This window comes from Mytilus galloprovincialis, chromosome 8, assembly GCF_965363235.1.
Source record: "Mytilus galloprovincialis chromosome 8, xbMytGall1.hap1.1, whole genome shotgun sequence".
Classification (NCBI taxonomy): domain Eukaryota; kingdom Metazoa; phylum Mollusca; class Bivalvia; order Mytilida; family Mytilidae; genus Mytilus; species Mytilus galloprovincialis.
Genome location: NC_134845.1, coordinates 34,503,868 through 34,516,886, shown reverse-complemented (window position 1 = coordinate 34,516,886; position 13,019 = coordinate 34,503,868). Strand labels below are relative to the sequence as shown.

At 30.9% G+C, this 13,019-nt stretch overlaps 1 protein-coding gene across 5 annotated transcripts in view; it reads right to left on the bottom strand.

Annotated features, from left to right (window-relative positions):
• LOC143085633 (uncharacterized) overlaps positions 1-13,019 on the bottom strand; it is a 41,087-nt gene that overhangs the window by 4,221 nt on the left and 23,847 nt on the right. The window contains exons 1-2 of one of the 5 annotated variants that reach the window (XM_076262107.1): positions 5,190-5,347; positions 2,357-2,429 (exon numbers count right to left, since the gene is read on the bottom strand). The exons of 1 other annotated variant lie outside the window; for it this stretch is intronic. The gene's annotated coding sequence lies outside the window, so the exon portion shown is untranslated. Of the gene's footprint in view, positions 1-2,356; positions 2,430-5,189; positions 5,348-10,064; positions 10,084-12,596; positions 12,659-13,019 lie in introns of those variants that run through there. 3 more of the 5 variants (XM_076262104.1, XM_076262108.1, XM_076262105.1) reach the window with 3 other exon arrangements.

The following is a 13,019-nucleotide window of genomic DNA, read 5'->3' as shown; positions in this document are numbered from 1 at the left end:
GTTTCATATACATTATATTTTTTTAGCACACTACAATTCGCGTCGTATGATTCAGTAATAAAAAGGAGAGTTTTAAAACTTTAACAGGTATGAAAAGATGTTTAGCAATATGTACTAAACAATATCTATATCTTGTTTATTTAATCTTTGAGCTTCTTTTGTATCAAAGATTAAAGATAATTCTTGGTATGCCTTGTTGAAACGTATTGAAGTCATACCAAACCGAATGTGTTTCCTTGTAAATATGTATTTTATCTGATACACACGTTAAGTGACACTTTAAAAATTATACTTCTTTATAAATTATGTAACATTATTTAACGATGTCAAGTTTGATCTAAAATAGCTTATTTTATACTGTTCAAATTCTTTAGTAAATTCATCTGGTAAATTCAATTGTGGAATAATGTACTATAACTTTAGCTGATCTTGCAGATAAAGGATGTTTATATACTTTTTATAATTACTGACATATCATCGGTTACAATATGAAAACAAAACCAGGTTTATTCATGATTACTTTTGTATTATCACACATTTGTTACGAATAAGTCGGGTTTTGCATATGCAATAATCTCAAAATTGCCCGCGGCAAAAAAGAGGTTATTGGTAATTGTGCCCTGATTCTAATTAACGACACGTTTGTGATAAAATGTTTAAGATTTTACCTTTTATGTTTTTTCTCTTTTCTGCAGAACTTAAATATGTGATAAAAAGATTATAACATGCCTTTTCCATATTGGCCCGGGGATCATCCCTTGACCCATATCGGCCCTCGGCTAAAGCCTCGAGGCCGGTATGGGAGTCCCGGGGTGATACCAGGGCCAATATGGAGCATGTTATAATCTAAACTTACTATTAGATTACATTCTTACGATAAAGTGAAGATTGCAAATTTGTATATTAACTGTTTTTGATACAAAATATAAAAACAAGAACATGTGGTATGATTGCCAATGAGCAACTCTACACCAGAGACCAAACGACATAGAAGTTAACATATTACCGTAAAGCGGGTTATTTTGCGGGTGTAAAATTTGGCGATTTTCATTGAATAAGGTATACGAAATATTTTGGCGGTTAGTATTTTGGCGGATTTAAAACTTTTAACAATACTTTGCACCGGCCGTTTTAAATCGGCGGAATTTATTTTGGCGATTTTTTTCTATCCGCGAAAATAAGCAAAAATTTGCACCCTACGAAAATAACCCGCTATACGGTTAGTCTTTCAAACTCCCTTAAGACAAAAAATTGGGCAACGCTCCTTTCTGATTTCTGAAACAATCTAAAAGGGGCACTAGCTGTCAAATTCATGTTCACCGATTTTAATCAAATTCTCATATTTGATTTATAATAATGTAAAACATTTATCCAAACTATTAAAAGTCTAAATAAAACAATAAACAAGGCACAGGCATGAAAACAATTAGCTTCGTTTCGTGTGTATTTTAGTCTAGACGCCATCTAATTATTTATCGAGTTGACCTCCATAGTCATCCGATGACCACATAAGCGATGTAAACATAAATATAGATATAAATACATTAAACAAACACGTGCATTTAAATTATTCTAGGTCTATTCATTTTCACATTACAGATAAAAAATAAATGTTTATCGTCGTTTTTACCTGTATTAGAATTATTCACTTGCAAGTCAATAATTCATAATCAATATTTTTTTGCTTATTTGGAAAAAAAATGAACCTTTTTTTGCTACTAAAAAGGAATCATTATTTCACTATTTGTATTTCATTACTGATTGAGCCAAAAAATATATATATTATTTTTTTCAAATATCTCGTAGCTAGTGCCCCTTTAACTTGTATACAAGATGAATACGATTTTAGTTTACACTTTCCCATGCTTTCACGAAAACATAATTATGTAATGTAGCATCAGTGCATAAATCTTATAAAGTGCAAGTGGTAACAATTAAAGTTTACGAGGTATATTTCCTCATGTTATTTCTCGTGTGACTTTTAATATAGTTATTCGTGTATTCTTATTATGTAAAAAGATCTTGAAATACACAACCATACACACGTAAAAAAAAAACTCCACCACAAATATCAATTTATATAGCTTAAAATCCGTGTACGCAACTAATGTCTGTTTCATTTTTAAAACTTATTTCAAACTAAGTAAGCACAGTCTAATGATTGTGTAAACATTGTCGATGTCATTGTTATTTACTGGTAGCCTCGATTGGTGTTGTACAATGCTGTTTTAATGTATTATGCTTTATTATTAATAAACATAAAAGATAGTTTATGGTTGTCAAATTCCACATAACGAAACGACATTAATAGAATAACAGCAGGGGTATCATATTACTAGTATATTAATTAGACTACCTGTCATCAAATGTTAGACGATTCTTCACTAGCTTAAATGTCCTTTTCTGACTGTTTTGCCACAGGTAAGAGCCTATTGTTAATATAAATTAGTCAAATTATATGACCTTTTATGGTTGGGAAAAGAGTAGATCCAGCAAGACCCCTTTTTGGCCGCAAAATATAGCAGTTTTACAAAATTGTTAAAATGTAAACTTTTAGTTATTTATTGGAAAGTAGAATGCTTCTACATAAATATGGGCTGTTTTTGACAGTACAATGCACACATATCGGGGACTAGCATCATTAAGTCATGCTAAATTACTGAAATCTTCATAGTTTTAGCATTATAGTTGAATGTTTGACGATTTCCGTCCTAAATGAAAGTGGCCGCATTTGTGTTCATTCTTAATATTGAAATTTGTATTTGATGATAATACATATTAACATATACATTGTATAAAGGTTGAGGATGACACGGATGCGGCCACTTTCATTTTTGACAAAAAACATCTGAAAAGTGACATTTTTTGGCATATCTGATAGATATTTCATATCTAAGCATGAATTAGAGCGTTTTTAATGACTAAATCAGTTTAAATCTTTCACATAAACAAATTGAATCAATTGAAATAGCCACTTAAGTGTTTAAAAAGTGTCCAAAATTTTTCGTCAGATGAACCTGAAATTTGAGGCTAAAATCGGCCCTTACCGGACCTACTCCTTTAGCCTCAGAGTCGAATTACGCGAATATTGATAACGAGTTTATTTGCGGCATTCTGCAATCGTTTGTATTCCTTTCGAAGGATGGGTTGTATTTTTAATATCATGGGTACCATTACAGGGGTGAAATGACACTCAGCATGGGCACAAGTCTAATTTCTACTTTTAAGGTCTAGGACGAAGACAGCGTTAATTTTCTATTTGAAAAATTCAGAGGTAAAAATACTAAACCACACTCCTAACTGTGTATTGCTACCACGTATATTAAAGTGTTTAACGCCCGTATATAAAATTGCAAATGAATAAAATTGTGTATTTCCATAATGCTTGAAATTATAGTTCTTATACGGGAATCTTGTTTACTAAAAAAAAAAGATTGATTTATTGATTTTTAACTGCTTACCGTCTAGTAGTTTTGAAATTATCCTTAAATATCTTCAAATGAAACGGTATTTTCTTGGCACTTGAATCTGCTCCTTATTAAGATGGAATGAGAACGACTAATTAAACTTAACTGCTCCATTACTAAAGTCATAAGAACCTCAAATTAAAAAAAGTGAATGCCTGTTTTTTATAACTCAATGAATAGTTTTCATTATAAAATTTTTTTACATATACTTTTTTCTGAAGAAAATTCTTTAATTTGTTCAAATTTGGAATATTTAGAAGGAGTTTACTTTATTTTAATTGCTTCCTTTCAGGAAGCAATTCCCCGACATATTTTTCGTATGCAAAGTGACCTCAGTGTGGCCCATCTCGTAAAAATCAGGTGATCGCAATACGCATGAATGTCCTTAAAATAGACTATTATCTGATTGTACATGTTAAACACGGGCTCAATATCCATGCTTTTTGTTGATTGTTGACAAACAGGTGACTATCGTTAAACTTCGGCTTCAAAACACGACCTTAATTGCCTGCTATATTTTCACAACAACACTGACCGATTGAAAAAAAAATTGACGATTATACGAAATTTATGCGAAAAAAATGATAAAATCTTGCACAGAACACTAAGTTTATGATGTTTGTATGCATTAGTTCAAGAATTGGAATAACATTATTTTTCACCGGTCACTCGTTTATTATGACTTTAAACTATTGACTATATTTAAATTGTAAGTAATAAATGTCATGCTCATCAATGATTAAACTACTATAAAAAAAGGCATACACTTCAGGTATGGGTAAGCTCACCCATCGAAAGAACAGGTGATAACTCAATCCTATGGCATAGATGCAAGATACAGATACATTGACGAATATAATGATTCATGTCCATGCCAAGTAGCAACACAGTTATAGCTTCATTTCTATAAAAAAAAAATAACCTTGCATCTGTTTGGTAATTCAAGATGAAGATTAGGTCATTATATATTACACATTTATGAATGATATTTAAGTTATAGGCAGAAGATACAAAAATAATTTTCAAACTTATAAGTCTAAGACAAATGAACACGGCGATTCCAAACAACGAAAACCGACCAAAAGAAAAACAGCAAAAACAACTAAGAAAAATAGAACTCAACTTCAGTCAGATCGTTAATATACAATCATAAATTAAACATTTACTCGCTTTACAGACTTCAAATCATATATATATATATATATATATATATAAGTGATAATATGTCACCGAACAGCCTTCAACAATGAAAAATCACATACCATATTGTCGGATAAAAATCGGAACCGAGATAAAAAAAAAATGAGAATCAATTTAAATCATTAAAAAACAACAGTAAGATCAATTACATAACAATTGAATAAAAACTAATATAACATACATGGACCAACGACAACCACTAAGTTACAGGCTCCTGACTTGGGACAGACATAACAAGAATGAAGCGGGGTTTAACAAATGTGTATGACCTCAATCCTCCCTCACCTTATCAGTGGCGTTACCATGGTTACAGCTCAACATAAAAACAAACACATTTTTACGAAAATCCACTGACGGTTAACATTGCATTGGTAACCGCTTCACGAACTTACTAAAACGTATAAAAACTTGAAGACTCAACGACACATCTTTCCTAATTTAAAAAAAAATTTACTACATACTGAAATAATAGGGTTGAAGCGCATTTAGCATGTTTAGTGCAAAATCTCATAATTTACTTACCTATTAACAATACTGGCGATTTCAAATAGTTATGAGAACAATATGAATGTGTATATGTTCCTGTCAACTTTATAGGATTCTAACTTGTAATCCAGGAAGCCTATAAGAAACAAACTACTCGGTGATTCCCGGCCAGTCCTCTTAAAAGTATATAAAAATGCACTTCTATTTACACATGTTATATATTTCGAGCAAAAACGTTAAAATTCGTGGTTAAACATCCCGCTACCAAATTACACAACTTTTTATTTATAACAAGTGTCCTATTTTTATTTCTTCAATTTTCCGGATATCGTTTTTTTTTCTACTTTTATTTTGTTCGTGTATACTTACGCTCTATTTAATTAAGTTTGTTACATTTGTCTTTTTCTTTCATTTATACTAATTGTCAAAGTTGATGTTTTTCTGAAATTGTTTAATATTTCATAGCGGTATAATACTTTTACTTTATTTATTAATCCATTATTTTAAATAACTTTGTATTTACATCGTTTCATAGATCAAATTTATTCTTTCGTTTTGTGTTAAGTACAGCTCTTTATAAGAACCAGGCAGAGTGCCATATATATGTGATACATGGGGGGTTTCAGATTTTATCTATAATTGGCCTAGTAGAAGCAATAAATGAATCCTGCTCAAAAAATAATTTTGAGTGGGAAAATATGAGTGGTTGCCATGGTAACGGACACACAATATTTTGGTTGTTAAGCGTAGTAAAATCTTTCAAAAATCAGCTAAATCACCACATTTCAGAGCCTGATTATGAATAGAACCATGCATGTTTCATTAATTTTCATATGTAACATTGATAGAACATGGTTTAAGCTTCATTTAAGTGAAGATTGCATGTCAACCAAATTTGTAAATTTTTTGAAAAATTTTGCGAAAAAATGCATATTTTCAACTTTTCTGAAATTGGGATTTTTGCGAAATTATCAAATATTCTCTGGTGTTTTTCAGAAAAGTGCAAATGTGTACAGAATAGTTAGCATTGTAGTTATGAAGTTTGGATACTACTTTACCAAATTTAATAGAAAAATGCGTGGGATTTTTTTTAGTTTTGTCACCATAGCAACCGATTTTTTCCTTGGAAACGGAGTTTTCATTTGCAGAATATTGCAGTTTAAATGCTTAAATGTCCTGAATTGTTTTATAACCGATAAGAAAATACATAAAGCTAACGCAAACTTTAAATTACTATAGTCAAGTGTTGCTGACTTCAATTGTTACCACGGAAAGACATATTATCCATAGCAACATCCATTAAAAACTGCATAAATAGAAATTTATGTAAAAAAATACATAAATAAAGGGTGTTAATTTTCAAATTGGAATATCACTTCCTTCTTTGCTTCACTCACAGTCTTGTCTAATTTTTTTCTTCAGATGGTTCAATAAATTTAATATGTAAGAAACATTGGGGTTGGGGGCTTGGAAAAAGGGGGGAGGGGTATGTTGATTTTTTAAAATGTTGCATACAAGTAGATTCTTGAGAAAAAGAGAATTGCGTTACGTCGTCCGAAGACACATTGGTTTTTGCACTTTAACTTTAGTTTAAGTTAATAGAAATCTATTAAATTTAAACACAAGGTTGTTCCCAACAGGTTAGGAATTAGGGCCAAAAAAGGGCTCATTGAGGCATTTTTCGTGGTTTTCACACAATAATTTTAGTACAAGTTAATAGAAATCTATGAAATTCAAACACAAGGTTTATGAACACAAAAGAAAGTTGGGATTGATTTTGGGAGTTTTGGTCCCAACAGTTTAGGAATTAGGGGCCAGAAAGGGGCCCAATTAAGCATTTTTCTTGGTTTTCGCACCATAAATTTAGTATAAGTAAATAGAAATCTGTGAAATTTAAATACAAGTTTATTACCATAAAAGGAAGGTTGGGATTGATTTTGGGAGTTTTGGTCCCAACAGTGTAGTAATTAGGGACCCAAAGGGTTAAAATTAAACTTTGTTTGATTTCATCAAAAATTGAATAATTGGAGTTCTTTGATATGCCGAATCTTACTGTAAATGTTAATTTTTGGTCCAGTTTTTAAATTGTTTTAAATTAAGGTTCAAAGGGTCCAAAATTAAACTTTTTAGTTTGATTTTAACAAAAAAATGAATTCTTGGGGTTCTTTGATATGCTGAATTTAACCATGTATTTAGATTTTGGATATTGGACCATAATAGGTAAATCTTTAATGTTTAAGTTTTTAAGTTTAAGTTCTTAGACTACATTCATTCTGTGTCAGAAAACTATGTTGTGTCAACTATTTAATCGCAATCCAAATTCAGAGCTGTATCAAGCTTGAATGTTGTGTCCATACTTGCCCCAACTGTTCAGGGTTCGAACTCTGTGGTCGTATAAAGCTGCGCCCTGTGGAGCATCTGGTTTAAGGTTAACAGATGATGAACTTCATGGGATTGCAATAGCCGTGCCAACCTGGCTTATGGAAAGGCAAGATAGATATGGCACTAACAATTGTAAGACAATTCTTAATTTCTAATGGCACACATCCGTCTGAGATGTTATTCCACCAGCATAAATCACAAAATTCACCCGTAACATAATATTAACAAACCAATAATTTGGTCAAAGCATTTCTAAACTGAAGCTGAAGTGTGATGGACGGGCGGATAGACGGACAGGCAAATTGAACATATTTTAAGTTGGTGGTGATTTAAAAAATAATAATAGTCAATGGGTGATAGCTTATATCGGAAGTCCAGTATAATGGAATCCTCTTAATATATACAAGTAGCTATTAACATATCATTAATAACTGCTTTGTTGTACTACTATCCCGCAATTGGAATTCAGATTCTCCGAGATAGACAAATATAATACATCTGCTAAGTTAGAATTGTGCTAATCCCAGTAAAATAATTATGCTATTACCGGCAAAACTATGAAATCAAAATTATCAAGCAATATAATTGTATCAATAATGAATCATTTCTTACTATGCGTCGTTCTACATATATCTCACATTTTTTAAGTTCATGATTCCAATATCATAATATCTTGTTTTGTGTGTGTGGGTGTGTGCGTTGGGGAGGGGGGTTCAGCTGAAGCACACTTCTAATCCTTCTGAAATTCCCCTCCTCTCCTTTAAGAGACCTGTAAATTGAGGTATCATATTTTAGGATAAATCTTCGAAAAAAATTGTTTTGCTATTCTCAACGTTTTTTTAACCTTTACATGAATTACGCCCTTATTTTCTGTATCTGTCTCTGTAACCTTTACAAAAGACTGCATTAATCCCGAGATTTGGAATGAAACCACTAAGCTGAGAATGTCTGCATATAAATACAAGATTAAAAACAGTAATAATTTGAAGACAAATTCTACACATTCAATAAACTGCAACACTAGAAACAGCGCAGTACATACCAATCTTATTTTTCTTTGTAATTATCAATGCTTTTTAATCCCAACAAGTTGTAAACATGCATGAATACAAGACTTTAGTGTCCCCTGTGAAATAAAAGAATACATTTCCAATGTCCCACTCTTTGTGCACACATTTGATCGATTCAAGGTACAAGGCCGGGCAAAAACTAAAATAAACACTTTTATGACGTGCCGCAATTTTTTTGTTTTGGAGGGGGAAGGGGGGGGGTTGTAGTAGCTTTAACCCATGTTTGTCAGTACATTAGTCGTCACAATTGGTTCCCATTTTATAATTTTAGTTTGCCTCAATCAAATCTTATGAAACATGTATACACAGAGAGATCAAGTTTGAATTTTGTTGGTGTCACTGTATAATTTGCCTAATATGGCCTGGTTAACTAAATAAATTTCTAAAAGTGACCAATTGATCTTAGGACTGAGAACCTTTTTGGAGCCCTCTTTTTGTCATACATACAATATTATATTTTTCGACTTTCATGTAGATTTTTTTTTATCTTTTCTGTTAATTTAAAAAAGAAGATGTGGTATAATTATTAATGAGATGGTTACACGCCATTATTCCGACAGCCCATTAGATGTAGTTGACAACCCATTAGTCCGACAACCCATTGGTCCGACAGCCCATTGGTCCGACAACCCATTAGTCCAACAACCCAATAGTCCGACAATCAATTGCTCCGACAGCCCAATACTCCACAACCCATTAGTCCAACACTTATCAAGTCAAGCATAAGGGTAACAGGATAAAAGAAAATTGTCTGTCTGTTTCGTTTAGATATACGATAAAGTAACATGTTTTTAAAGAAATAACTCTGTATATATAACATAAGGCTTAGGTAGTTCGAATACTTTCTATACACTCAATTCGAAATCTGTATATAGAATAAAACAGAACAGAATTTGTCATTTTTCCAAATTAAAGGGTCTATAAAGAGCATATTAACAACCAGTGGTGGTGCGAACTACTGATGATACAATGTACCCCGCCCAAATATTTCGTTGTTAAGTTGTGAATCTGAAAAATCATACAACATTGATAAACATTTTCTGCCTTTGGCAGCAATATTTAACTGAGTACAATTGTACAATGTACAATTTGTTTCATTAAATATGGTAAAATTGATAGCGTGATAAGAAAAACATATCAACATGAGAGCAATACGACGAAACAATATATGTAAGACACCAACTTGCAATTGAATGCATAGCAAGACGAATAACACTGGATATACTTATCCTTATAACTTCGAATAAAGCAATAAGATTTTTTTAATATCGTATTGCGTGTAGACTTATTTATAAATTTCATGACTAATTAAGTTCTTGTATTAACTAAACTATGTCCGGGAATGACAGAGCAAGTTTTCATAGACAATTAACAAATTTTATATATCTCATCCTTTTTTAGTTCTAATAACGAATGCGCAAAACATGCAGTATAGAATAACATTTGAAAATTCACCTACCTTGCAAAGTCTGTATAAAACTGTGATTTTGGAAATAAGTACTGATCATGAAAACATTGATGTTTATAAATAGCAACGTGTGAACAATAAAAAAGTTAACCAATTACATACGATTTTACAAAAAGATATCCAATGACAACAAAGTATGTATGCCTCAATTCGGAGAAAAATAAAGAAATCAGATATCGTAACAAACACTTTGTGAGAAGCGGTTCTTATATTGTGCTCTGTTCATGTAAAGGGAAGGGTTGAGCGCTCAAATATGAACTTATTGAACCCCTGCATGTGTCTATCCAAAAGTTAAGTAATAGATATTGGTTCATGTCCTCAAATTTGTTATTTTTAAAATATGTTCTTAAAAATTCATTTTCCTCATGGTTATAGTCATAAGGTTGCCTACACTTGATTATTTTCACTTAATTTGAACTTTGAATAGTTATCTCATTGGCATTTGAGCTAATTACCTTGTTTTATATGATTAACGTCAGTCAACAAAACCTTACGATTGCTTAACATGAACCCTACAAAACTAAATATATAAATTCAGTTCTAATAATGATGACCTTAAATCATAAATACAGAATTTACGATACATGTGATTTACCAAATTATTTTTTTTTTAAATAAAGACTTATTAATAATGCAAATCATTTATTAACCAAAGAAAATTACAAATAACTATAGAGTTACGATATTGATACTACACCAGTTAAAGTCGTTGGTTGAATGATTAAGAAAACTTTGCTTCTAAAATATTGTGTATTAGTCAGCCGTATTTTTTTTGACAGAAATAGATCTAGATCACAATGGGGATATGTTTATATAGATGTTGTGCACTACTACTCTATATCTTCAAGAGTATTTTAGAAAGCAATTCCCGAGGTGTATTTAGTGAAAACAGGATATTGCTTGATAGATATAGGAAGATGTGGTGTGAGTGCCAATGAGACAAATCTCAATCCAAATAACAATTTATAAAAGTAAACCATTTTAGGTCAAGGTACGGCCTTCAACACGGAGCCTTGGATCATACCGAACAAGAAGCTATAAAGGGCCCCAAAATTACTAGTGTAAAACCATTTAAACGGGAAAACCAACTGTCTAATCTATATAAAAATCGAGAAACGAGAAACACGTATAAAATACATAAACAAACGACAACTACTGTACATCAGATTCCTGACTTAGTGTGTACAAACTATCATGTGAATTAGGCTTATTTATTTCTTTTTATAATAGGAACTTGTGACGAAAAAAATTGAAACAAGACAGCTTTTCTGTTGCTAGTAAGATATGGAAATTCAAAGAAACATGCATGAACAAAACATGTAAATGTAAAAAAAAAATCTGGTGTTCCTTGTTGCAGCAAGGGTCACCGGGAGCGAGAGTGCCAAAATATAATTCAGATAGACAATTTAATAAATATTTAATTCACTTGATTGAATAATCACTTATTCATCTGCGTTATTAACATTAACTTGCAAAAAAAAAGATTTTGACAAATGTTTGTCTGAAATTTACCCATCTGATCCAGCTCGTAGATCGTATGATTATATTCATACGGTCCAAATACTCATATAGTCGGGAACATTTACATATCTTATTTAGTTCACGATTTTTATATTAAGTATACATAACGAAAATGTTTACACGAGACTTCTGTCTCCAAGGGTTGCATGTTGGAATTTGTATTTGGTAATACAATAACGTATTTGTCAAGTTGATGTATATTGAATAACTTTATGCTAATCTTTTAATCATTTTCATCATATGGGGTAACCGGTGTTATTATCATTGTATTATTTAAACTATGAAATTTGTGATGGACACATTCTTTAGTATAAATCAGTCTGAGAATTTTAGTAAAACGCCTTTACGTCCACTTAAATATCTTTTAAAAATGTTAGAGTTTTACTTTTCTCAATAAATCATTTTTCCTGGGAAGGCTATTTAATCATATTTATATAGTTTTGTATCCTTTCAGAATATTGCAAAATGTTTACATATTTTTTTGAGTGGGATGAACTTTATCATAATGTAATTTTAATGTACTGAAACCGGGTGGAAATGGACATCATAAAGACTCGGTTGTAAATATGTATGGATTATTAATTAAAGGTCTTAGTAATCAGTTGTCTCGTATAAAGACCCTACAAAACATAGTTATAAAATACTTTAAATACTGGTGCAAAGATAAATAACTCTGACATGTTTATGAACAAGTACATTGCACTGTATAACATTCTAAGTAAAATAACATTCTCTTTCACATCTATAATTTTGTCTCAAAGACTCAACTTAAATAAACTTGTTTCTTAGTATTAATTTATGTATCTCACAAACTCAATTGCAATAAATATTCTGTTACCATGTAAATAGTATATTCTACATGAATTCCATAAATAGTAATTAACTAAGCAAAATAGTAAAACATTAAAATATCTACATGCAGCAACTCAGCAATGCAAAGTAAGCAAAATAAGCAAATAATTAACCAAATTATAAAACAACATAATACAACTCTTTGCTTACCTCAAGTATTTATTTGAAGGTCTCAAGACTTCATAAGTGTATTGGCTACATCAAATATTAACCTGAAGATAAATATAAACTTATAACTAATGTGTTCCATGTCTATAAATGACTTCATAATATGAACACATACCAAAAATAAGAAAATCTGGTCTCTTAAATACTAAAACATAATAAAGGTTTAAAATGAATATTTAACTATTTAATTTACTTCTTATTTATACACAAGAAAACTCTTTCTTTCTATTTAATATCATTTCACTCCAATGCTATATTATAATCTATTATTTAGGAATTATTTGATATATAATCATTTATCAATCTTTAATGATTTAAAGCATGTTATAGATTAATTAATTGTATTTATCATTCATAAAGGTCATATTCATACTACAGATTCATTTCTCCATTCAATCCAATCAA